The 11,500-nt window shown below is 43.3% G+C and overlaps 1 long non-coding RNA gene across 1 annotated transcript; it reads left to right on the forward strand.

Moving 5' to 3' along the window:
* Positions 1–399: 399 nt before the first annotated feature.
* LOC135623989 (uncharacterized) lies at positions 400–4,459 on the forward strand. The gene is made up of 2 exons (XR_010491576.1): positions 400–2,060; positions 4,159–4,459. It is a non-coding gene; the product is annotated as an uncharacterized LOC135623989 (long non-coding RNA).
* The last annotated feature ends 7,041 nt before the right edge of the window (positions 4,460–11,500 follow it).

An 11,500-nucleotide genomic window follows, 5' to 3' on the forward strand; every position in this document is an offset into this window, starting at 1 on the left:
TTGACGACATTAGGTGATATTTCTTGGAATTTTATGAAACTAATTATGAAATTTTATAGTAAGGAGAAACAGGTGACATTGCACGGGAAACGTGGGGGCGACATAACAACGATTTGCACACAACAAATGGAGAATGTTTTGCATAAAGCATGCAGCGGCTTTTTGGTACAACTTGAGCAGCAAACTAAGGGAGAGCCTATAATATCCCCCACTTTTAAAAATGTATTAATAAGGATTTATATGTAAATTGGGGGACCTATATGTAAATATAGAAATTACAAGGACTAAACTGATAAGTTGCAAAAAGAAAAAAAAAAGAAAAGAAAAAACCGAAAATTCGGTATTATCCCACCGCCTCCCACGCACTCTGTTTCTTTCCAGAAACAGAGAGAGCGGTGGGGCGTGAGGAGAAGAAGGAGAGTGGTTGAAGAAAAGAAGAAGAAGAGAGGAGGAAGAAGAGAGGAAGAAGAGAGAGAAGAGAAGAAGATGAAGAAGAAGAAGAAGAGGAGGTGGCTGCAGCGAGGGCTGCAGCGAGAAGCTGTGGGGCGTGGGGAGAAGAAGAGAGGAAGAAGAGGGAGAAGAGAAGAAGAAGAAGAAGAAGCAGAAGAAGAAGAAGAAGAAGAAGAAGAAGAAGAAGAAGAGAGGATGATAGCTGCGGCAAGGCTGCAGCGAGGAGGTGTGTGGGGTTGGGGAGGAAAGGGGAAGAGGAGAAGAAAAGAAGGAGAAGAAGAGGGAAAAGAGAGGGAAGAGGGAGAGGAGCGAGAGGTGGCAGCAGCTAGGGCTGCAGCACCTCTGTTTCCTGCAGGTGGAAACAGAGGAGAGGTGGGGCGTTCGAAGAGGAGAAGAAGAAGAAGAAGGAAGAGAAGAGGAAGAGGAAGCAGGAGAAGAGGTTGTGATACCTCTGTTTCCTGCAGAGGAAACAGAGGAGAGGGTGTGTGTGACGTCGGGGAGAAGAAGGGGAGGAAGGAGAAGAAGAGAAGAAGAAGAAAGGAAGGAGAGGAAGAAGAGAAGGGAAAGGAGGAGCTGCGGCTGCGGCGGTGGCAGCTGCAGCTGGAAGAGAAGGAGAGGAAGAGATGGTGAGGAAGAAGAGAAGAAGTAGAAGCGGGTGAAGAGGCGGCACCTCTGTTTCCTGCAGGAGGAAACAGAGGAAAGGAGGTGCTGTTCGTCGGGGAGAAGAAGGGGGCTGCAGCTGCGGCGATGGCAGCTGCAGCTGGAAGAGAAGAAGAAGAGGAAGATGAGCAGGGGAGGAGGGAGAGGTTGCGGCCGTGGCTGCGGCCGCGACTGCAGCAGTTGCAGCGGGGAGAGAAGAAGAAGAAAGGAAGGAGAAGGAAGAGGAGAAGGGAAAGAAGTAGCTGCGGCTGCGGTTGTGGCAGCTGCAGCTGTGGCAGGGAAAGAGGAAGAGAAAAAGGAAAGGAAGAAGAAGAGAAAGGGAAGGAGAGGAAGAAGAGAGGAAGAGGAGAAGGGGCTGCGGCTGCGGCGATGGCAGCTGCAGCTGTGGCTGGGAAAGAAGAGAAGGAAAGGAAGAAGAAGAGAAAGGGAAGGAGAGGAAGAAGAGAGGAAGAGAAGGGGTGGCAGCTGCGGCAGTGGCAGCTGCAGCTGGAAGAGGAGGAGGAAATAGAGCAGGGGAGGAAGAAGAGGCTGCGAGTGTGGTGGCTGCGGCCGTGGCTGCGACTCCGGCTGCGGCTGCGACGTTGGCTGCGGTAGCTGCGGCAGCGGTGGTGGCTGCAGTAGCTGCAGTAGCTGCTTTTGGGAAAGAGAAAGAGTAGGAACGAGAGAAGGGAAGAAGGAAATAGTGCAGTGGAAGGGGGCTGCGGTTGTGACCGCAGTTGCGATTGTGGCAGCGGCAGCGGCGGCGGCTGTGGCAGCTGCGTTTGGGAAAGAAAAAGAAGGAATGAGAGTAAGAGAGAGCAGGTGACTGTGCCTCGATGTTCGACACGTGATGTAGTTACGAAGAAAGGAAGAAAACGGGAGCACAAAACGAAACAGAGAGAGGACACGGAGGAAAAGTAGAAGGATTGGACTGACACCTTCCTTGGAGATTCAGATCAAATATTTGAAAGGCAAGTTCCCTGATCGTTTCTCCTATAATTGCTCTGATATGTCTTATTGCAAGTTCCCTGATCGTTTCTCCTATAATTGCTCTGATATGTCTTATTGCAAGTTCCCTGATCGTTTCTCCTATAATTGCTCTGATATGTCTTATTGCAAGTTCCCTGATCGTTTCTCCTATAATTGCTCTGATATTTCTTATTTCAAGTTCCCTGATCGTTCCTCCTATAATTGCTCTAACTTTTCTTATTGCAAGTTTCCCGATCGTTCCGCTTGTAATTGTTCTAATCTTTCCTATTGCAAGTATCCTGATCGTTCCTCACTGCAATTTTATCTCTACATTTGCTTTGAATATGAGGATCTTTGAATTGTTCTAGCCTTGCATTTGATATATCTCCTGTTTAGACGTAACGATTCGAATCTGTGCAACTTCTGATATTCTGACCTTTTGATACCGAGCTGCCTATAAGTCTTTGTTGGAAACTCTGATTTGTTCAAAACTGATTTCATTGGAAAATAGACTCGTAGACCTTTCTTTGATATATGGATTGAAAGATTTGGAATCCAAACACCTGTCCAGCTATCTATTGAATCTGACATTAGGAATTCTGCCAACAGAGATTTTGTTCTACGACACTTGCTTACCAAATTATTTGTAACTCTCTCTGTTGGACAGGTCAATTCATATGAAGCATGTCTTATCTGAAAGTATTATCCAATGATTATTTCTGAGTAAATTGGAGCACGTTTGATAGTTTGAATCATTTGTTCAATGTGCCTTCTGTATTCTGCCAGAAATCGAGCTTTGGTCGATTTCTCATATTCTGGTTTCATTCCTTTGGAAATTGATATCCTTTAGCTTTCTTATTCAATTGAGCTTTATATTACTGCTTTGAATTCTTGTATGTTCTTGTCCTTAAAGTTATTGCATTCTTGAAAACTGTTGTGTAACGTTTATGCTATATCGTATTGACTCATATAGGCACATGTATATCCTATTGTTCCGCATTTGCTTTCGATATGTGCCTATTCCAGTTTCATTCCTTTGGACATTGAATTCATCAAATCTTCTTATTGAATTGAGTTATATGTGATTGCTTGGATTCCATATGTGCCCTTGCTTTCAATTCCTTTCAAATCTGAATATGCTTGTGAAATATTATTGCTTACTTCGGATTGACTCATAAAGGCACATGTACGCTTCGTTGTTCCGCGTGTGCTTCCGACATATGCTACTTGTTGTTGAAACTGCCCTTTTGTACTCTGGTGTGTGGGATTGTCTGGACCTTTGCCAGAAATGGTAAAGGGTATGCGCTATTTGCCCGCTATGTGGGGTCCCGCTATGAGGGATATTCTGTATGCGCTTGTTGCCCGCTACGTGGGTATGTGATTAGAGCCTGCGATGCTCTGCCGGCCCCCTTTGACTTCACCTAGACGTGGGTGGATGGATCTCCTAGACGTGGGAGACTTTTGTCAGGTGGTCATTCAGAAATGGATGAATCACATTCTGACTGAGATCCCACTACACCTTCTGTATGTTTGATATGATATCCAGAGCTTTGGTTATGTGTTTCGGTACATGCTTTGGATAAGATTGATATGTTTGCAACGTCAAAGACGACGTTTGAGCTTCTGTACGGTATTTGTTATTGATATGCTCTGAAATGTTTCCTCCACTGTTGATATGTTTCGAAATGTTCCATATGTCGTTGATATGCTCCGGAACATTTCATACGCCATTGATATGCTCCAAATTACTCTGTGCTCCATTTGCTATGAACTGATATGTTCTGAAATGTCCTATCTACCATTGATATGCTCCAAATTACTCTGTGCTCCATTTGCTATGAACTGATTTGTTCTGAAATGTCCTATCTGCCATTGATATGTTCCAATTACTCTATGCTCCATTCGTTATGGATCAAATATGTTATGAATGACATGATACGTATGATTTGCTATCTATTGAGATGGTATCCTTGAGAATTCTGGTATTCTGCATTGCATTATGATACCTTACTCGTTTCAAACCGTTCCTTTTGTTCTGAATATGCTTTGTCACATGCTGAGCCGTTTTTGGCTCACTCCGTTGTTATATAAACCTTTCAGGTCAGCTTGTCACTCTTCGAGATGTTTGATTTGGGCAGAGGCAGTGGATAGCTATTCAGAATTATGGGCAAGTCCTGTTGGTTGTTATGCTATTGTTGTATAAGCATATTTTGTATGTAATGAATTGTTCTGATGATCGAAATGGATATACTGTGTAAAAGTGTTAGAAGATCTCTCTTATTTGGAATTTCGGAATGTTAAGTCTAATTTATGACGATATGAACTTGTGGTGAATAGTTGGAGTTCTGATTGTATAATTTATTTAGCTTGTGGATTTATAAATGTTGTTCATGTTTGTCAAGTTGGCTTGGGTTGCCATAAATGTGAATTATCGAGTGATGTGATATATGATTATAAACTGCACAGGTTTTATGGATGTGAATATGAATATAATGTTTTCAGTGTCCTCAAACGTTAGTTTGGATCCTGGATTGGTCTGTGACGAAAATTTTAAAAATCATGGATATTTTGAGGGGCGTGATAGAGCCAACAAAATTTGAAGATCCAAATCTACTTCCTTTGCTTGCTGAATTTTCAAATATATTTGACGAACCGCGCAACCTACCTCTTACCTATCGGCATGATCATTGTATAATGATTCTTCCAGGCAAATCTTCAGCAAATGCTCAGCCATATCAGTATCCACATCTCCAGAAGGATGAAATAGAAAGGATAATACAAGAGATGCTCGAAACAGGAGTTATTCGACCAAGTTGCAACCTCTACTCTTCGTCGGTGCTACTTGTACGCAAGAAGGACGGAACAAGGCGAATATGTGTTGATTACCGAGCTCTCAATGGCATAATCATCAAGGACAAATACTTTATTCCAATAGTAGATGAATTGCTAGATGAAAGGGAGCACAAATCTTTACAAAGCTGGACCTTTGATCCGGGTATCATCAAATACGAGCATGCGAAGAAGACATATGGAAAACCACCTTTTGAACACACAACAACCACGAATTTTTGCTTTCTTCAACAAAAGGTGGAATATCTTGGGCATATCATATCAGAGGAAGGTGGGGCAGTGGACCCCTTCAAAATTGGAGTAATGCAAAACTGGCCGACCTCGAGAAACATAAAATTGCTACATGGCTTTCTGGGTTTAACAGACTACTACCGCAAGTTCGTGAAAAACTATGGAAAGATCAGTGCACCACTTACTTCCTTACTTGAAAAAGATGTCTTCCAATGGTTGGACAGAGCCTCCGCTGCCTTCGACAAACTTAAGGCAGCCATGACGACGACGCCGATGCTAACACTACCAGATTTCAACCGACCCTTCATTATTGAGGCCGACACATCTGGAGTCAGAATTGGAGCCATTCTCATGCAAGATGGTCGACCACTCGCATACACTAGCAAGGCATTATCTCCCTCCGATCAAAATATGTCAACATATGATAAGGAGATGCTCGCCATTGTGCGCGCAGCAACGAGGTGGAGATTGTACTTGATCAAGCGATACTTTCAAATCAAGACCGACCATAAAAGCGTAAAATATCTCTTGGAGCAGAAGATATCTTCCCCCGAGCAGCAAAAATGGGTAACAAAACTTCTTGGATTTGATTTTGAAATAACTTACAAAAAGGGGAAAGAGAATGTTCTTGCAGATGCGCTTTCGCAGCTACCCGAGAAAGTTGAAGTTTCGACCGTTTCACTTCCGACCAGCAACTTCCTTGAGGATATTAAGATGGAATGGCAGGAAGATTCAGATACTAGTAAGATTATAAAAAAATTGGAGGAAGCACCAAGCCCCATGGCTCATTATAATTGGGACTCAAAAGAATTACACTATAAGGGACGCATTGTGCTTGTGACAAATTCTACTTGCATCTTCAATAGCAGATTTTGGACAAAGTTATTCTATATGCAGGGTACTAAATTGAAAAGGAGTACGACATATCACCCACAAACCAACAGCCAACCGGAAGTTTTAAACAGGTGCTTGGAGACAGCCCAAAGCCACCCACCAAATATGACTACCCAAAGAGAACTCCAGACCCAGCCAAGTGCCATTATTGATCGACGGATCGTGACTCGACGATGACGACCCACTAATGAAGTGCTAATACAGTGGGCGAACCTACCAAAAGAAGATGCCACTTGGGAGAACTATGACGACTTGAAGATCAAATTCATAGAATTCATGAATCATCAGCCTCGAGGACAAGGCTGATTTGAAGAGGGCGGGTCTGTTAGGACTCTAGCTTGGAGAGTCCTAATTGAGAGGGACATTCTGTTATGACTCTAGCTAGGAGAGTCCTAATTGTTAGGGGCATTCATGTAGTAGGTTTTTTCTTAGAGAAGAATTAGGAGTTGTATGGGAATAGGAGTCTTGAGTAGGAGTCCTATTAGGAGTTGGTTAGAAGTAAGAGTCTTAAGTAGGAGTCCTATTAGGAGTTAGGGTTTAGAAGCCCTATAAATAGCCATGTATTCCTTCTCTTTTCTTAAGCAATAGATGAATCTTTTGTGCAGCCTTTGAGCAGCAACTTGGAGAGAGGAACCCCTATAGAGTTCCAAGGAGGCCGATCCCCTAAAGAGATCAACCCCAAGTTTAGAATCTGCAAGGGTTCTAACAATCAATCAGTGAACTCATTCTCCAATGAGCACCTATACTATATCCCTAGTGTCCCTACACGAGAAGCTATGAGACCAGCTGCATCCATCATATGGATGGGTATACAACACACCAGTCTGTCCGGTTATCACGATGTCCCTCTCGAGTAACCTATGACCGGGATTATTTAGGCTATATGTTTAAAGGTGAATCGATCTCATTATCGTGATATCATCACGATCCGATTCCCATTGCACAAATCCAAGGACATCACAATATATATATACATATATGCAATAGTTATAAAGTGATATACGCCAAAATATAATAAGCAAAAAGATTCGGTATCAAGTCACACGTGTCATCACTCACGTGATTGGCTTGCTGGGCACCTATGACTAGCAATACCATCACCCAAACTAGTGGTACCAACACTTTATATAGTTTGGGAGACTATGTTTGGGTGGTACCACTACCCAGACTAGCGGTACCATCATTTGACACTACGTGATACCATCGCCCAGTCTAGCGGTACTACCGCTTGACATAGTCTTGTAGACTGTGTCTTGGAGACTAAGCCTTTAGCGGTGCTACCTCCTAGACCGATAGTGCCACCGCTTGATCCAACTTTTGGGTCATTGAATGAGCCTTTCTCTTGGCCCAAAATAGCCCCAATTCGGGCCCAACTGGCCCCGAATTGAGTTGGCATAGTTACTTTTGGTAAGTAAAAGTAAATTGATTATGTGTACGTTGGCATAGTTACACCTGAAACCAACTTAAATAGCCCTCTAAACTACTTCGATTTAGACAAATTATTACAAACAAGAATACTAAGTTGTCTGACATGTTATTGGTTCATCCGGTGCTTCGTCCGAACCTTCGGTGCATCATCCTTTTTTGCGGCGTATTGTCCAATCGGTATATTAACCTCTACAACACCCGATCTCTATGGTGCAATGTCCGATCCTTCTGGCCTGATGCTTGAATTCATGGCATGAAGCCTTCTACCGACACATTGACCTTCCTTCGGTCCGATGTCCAATCTTTTGACATATTCCATTTCGGTCCAACTTCTAATTTTACTACTTTAATGTTAACCGATGCTCCCTTTGTTTGCAACAAGAAGAAACTGTTGACCACCTCTATTTTGCTTGTGATTATACAAAATGGATATGGAAGGAGATTCTCCAGCGATTTGAACTCAATAGACTGCCGCAACCAAACTTGCACCAAGAACCAGGCGACCTTATGCAATGTTTCTCAAGAAAAGGGCCTCTTACACAACTGGCAAAGGTTACTTTCAGATGCGCTATTTGGTGGATGTGGAAGGAGAGATGTAATAGAATCTTTGAATATCAACACACAAACAATGCTCAGCTCTTGAAAGAGATTATTAGAGACTCAAGATCCTGTATGGAGCATGATCTCAAAACCGAGCACTTCACCCGAAGAGAAAAAGATATTTTTATCAAATTTAATTTTGCTATTAGCTAAAGATCTTGGGAATGATGCCAAATAATGTTCCCACAGGTAGTTATAGTCTACAGCATGTGAAGTCATAACTATCGCATTCGCACTCTATGAGTTACTTGGCTTTGTCTATGACTTGTATAGATAAAGCTAGTTGTAGAAACTTTACACATAATCAATTTACTTTTACTTACCAAAAAAAAAATTTTACTACTTTAATTGATTTATCTTACCCGATCGAAGCTAGTCCTGTGTCACTTAAATTTACATTAGATCATAACGTTATGAACTGATTTTATCATCAAATCTATTTCAGAAACTTATTTTTCATAAAAGTGTAGCGGCGACGACACTGTAGCGGCGGCCAGATCTAGGGCGACCACTGTAGCGGCGACGACACTGTAGCGGCGGCCAGATCTAGGGCGACCACTGCAACGGCGACGACACTGTAGCGGCGGCCAGATCTAGGGCGACCACTGTAGCGGCGACGACACTGTAGCGGCGGCCAGATCTCCCTAGGGCGATCTGACTCCTGCAGCATCGGCTTTCTCCCACGGGCGACGGGCGACGACACTGTAGCGGAGATCTGATTTCCTGCAGTGTCGGCTGTTTCCCAAGGGCGACGGTACTGTAGCGGCGGCGACGACACTGTAGCAGCGACGGTACTATAGCGACGACGACACTGTAGCGGCGACGAGATCTCCCTAGGGCGATCTGACTCCTGTAGCGTTGGCTTTCTCCCACGGGCGACTATACTATAGCAACGATTTGATCTCCCTTACTGTAGTGGTGATCGGATCTCCTGCAGCGTCGGCTTCTCCCCAAGGGCGACGATACTATAGCGGCGACCAGATCTCTCTAGGGCGACAGTACTGTATCGGCGATCTGATATACTGCGACGGTGGCTTTTCCCTATGGAGACGATTCTATAGCCGCGACCAGAAGAGGGATCAAACATGGCAGCGACGGCCCCTAGGGCTGGCGATGGTGGCAGGAGGGTTGATACGATGGTAAGACTCCCTACCGTTACCCCTCAATTGGCTCCTCCTCCATATCCTCTCCAGAGAGAAACTCCTTCGACGAAACAGCATCGAAGTAGGTCGCGCTCTAGATCGCGGCAGCCTGCCCTCATTTCCAGTGACCCTAGGCCTTGGACTAGCCTCTTCAAGGCTCCGGTTGGAAGTCCGGATCTAAGCTTGGAATTCTTTACTCCAGAAGTTCAGGCTGATAAGAAGATTGCTGTATACGAGACTACTGATTCAGCAGAGCTTATTGAGACATGGTCTATGGCGATTGTTGGCTATGTGGTAGGTCTCAAAACATCTTATTTCCCACTATCATCATTTATCAAAACTCGATGGGGAATATCGTCATTTGATCTTCATATGCTGGAGAACGGATTCTTTGTTTGCAAGCTATACTCTGAAGAAGATTTACAACGGGTCCTCGAAGGATTCTGGACTATTCGCGGCCATCCAATGATTCTACGACGCTGGTCTCCTGATGTCCGTTTGGAGTTAGATAGCCTACAGTCTATTCCATTATGGGTATCCTTTCAAGGTCTTCCTCTACATCTTTGGAGTCGACGTTTTATTGCAAAGTTATGCAGCACTCTGGGACAGCCACTCTACATCGACAAAGCAACAGCTGCTCAGACGAGATTAGCATTTGCACGAGCATGTGTACTGGTTTCTTCCGACGAAGATCTTCCAAATGAGGTTTTCTATCGTGATCTTGACGGGAACACTCGGAAGGTACATGTCTCATATTCCTGGAAGCCACAACGATGTCAGCACTGCTTATCTTTTGGTCATGCAAATGGAGCTTGTCAGTAAACTCCAAAACAAATCACAAAGGTCTATCGACCACGTCAAGCACCTCAGCAACAAAGCGAGTCTTCTCTAATGGCAGTAGCACCGATGGTGGCGAAGACTATTGAGCATTCCGACTCGCAAGGACAGCACCGCGGACAGAAAGACAAATCCAAAACTATATCTCTTCCTATAATGTCGGAGCCTTCCACAACAGAGGTTTCCCTTGGTACTAGTGGACAGGAGAAACATAAGTCAGGAACCTCATCTCTTCCAATATCATTGGATCGGTCCACAATAACTCAACAAACTCAGGCCCAAACAAATCTCGCCAGCAAGGATATTCTTCCTCAACAAACTCAGGCCACAACAAACATCGTCAACAAGGATATTCTGTCTCAACAAACTCATGCCCCAACAAACCTCTCTAGCCAGGCTACTCCAACAAGTATTATCCAGGATATTGTGCTGCAACAATCTTATCGTGCTTCAACAAACCCTGCCAATCAAGACCACATGATTCAAGGTATTTTAAAGTTTAAAAATCTGCAAGCTGTAGATGAAGTGGATAAATATAGGAATAAAGCCATAAAAGGTAAGGATATTGTGCGGGAGGAAAATACAAAACCGAAGGATAAGAAAAAGGATGGTACAGCCCATCTAAAGTCGTAAGATGAATACCTTACCACCTTTTCATTTCTTTATTACTGATGAAGATAACATGTTGGAATGTTCGCGGACTTAATAAGCCGGAGAAATGTCGGGAGCTCAACAGAATAATCAAGTCTGCCGCATGTGATATTGTTATTCTTGTAGAAACGAAAATTAAACAATCGCGCGTTCAAGCTCAAAAGAATTTAATATGGCCGGACGCAGAACTGTTTACCAATGACTCAAATGAAACTTTTGGTAGAATATGGGTCTTATGGCATCCTAACTCTATTAATGCTTGGTTTATTTCTGCTACTGATCAATTCATTCATCTTAAGGTAGAGGACAAAAAGAATGGCTGTCAATTCAATTTCACTGGTATATATGCTTCAAATAGTATGCAAGAAAGAAATACTCTTTGGTTTGACTTGACTAATATTGTAAATGGCTGTCTCAATGTACCTTGGATTGTTCTTGGAGACTTTAATACTGTTCGGTACACAAATGAAAAAGAGGGGGGTAGACAACTTTCAGAAAGCCAGCTTCAAAGTTTTAATGATTACATTGATACTGCAGTTTTGTTTGATATGAAATCTGTGGGTAATTGGCTCTCCTGGAGTAATCAAGGTGCAGCTAACAGAAAAATAATGGCTCGACTTGATAGGTGTTTGATTAATCATGAATGGTTAACAGTTTACCCAGATTCACTTCTTGAGTATGGTGCTCCTTTGTTTTCTGACCATTCTTTAATGTATATACACGCAGACAAAGCGACACCAAGAGGCAAGAAACCGTTTAGATTCTTTAACATGTGGAGTACTCATCCTCAATTTCTTCATATTATCAGA

Source organism: Musa acuminata, chromosome BXJ1-3 (assembly GCF_036884655.1).
Source record: "Musa acuminata AAA Group cultivar baxijiao chromosome BXJ1-3, Cavendish_Baxijiao_AAA, whole genome shotgun sequence".
Classification (NCBI taxonomy): domain Eukaryota; kingdom Viridiplantae; phylum Streptophyta; class Magnoliopsida; order Zingiberales; family Musaceae; genus Musa; species Musa acuminata.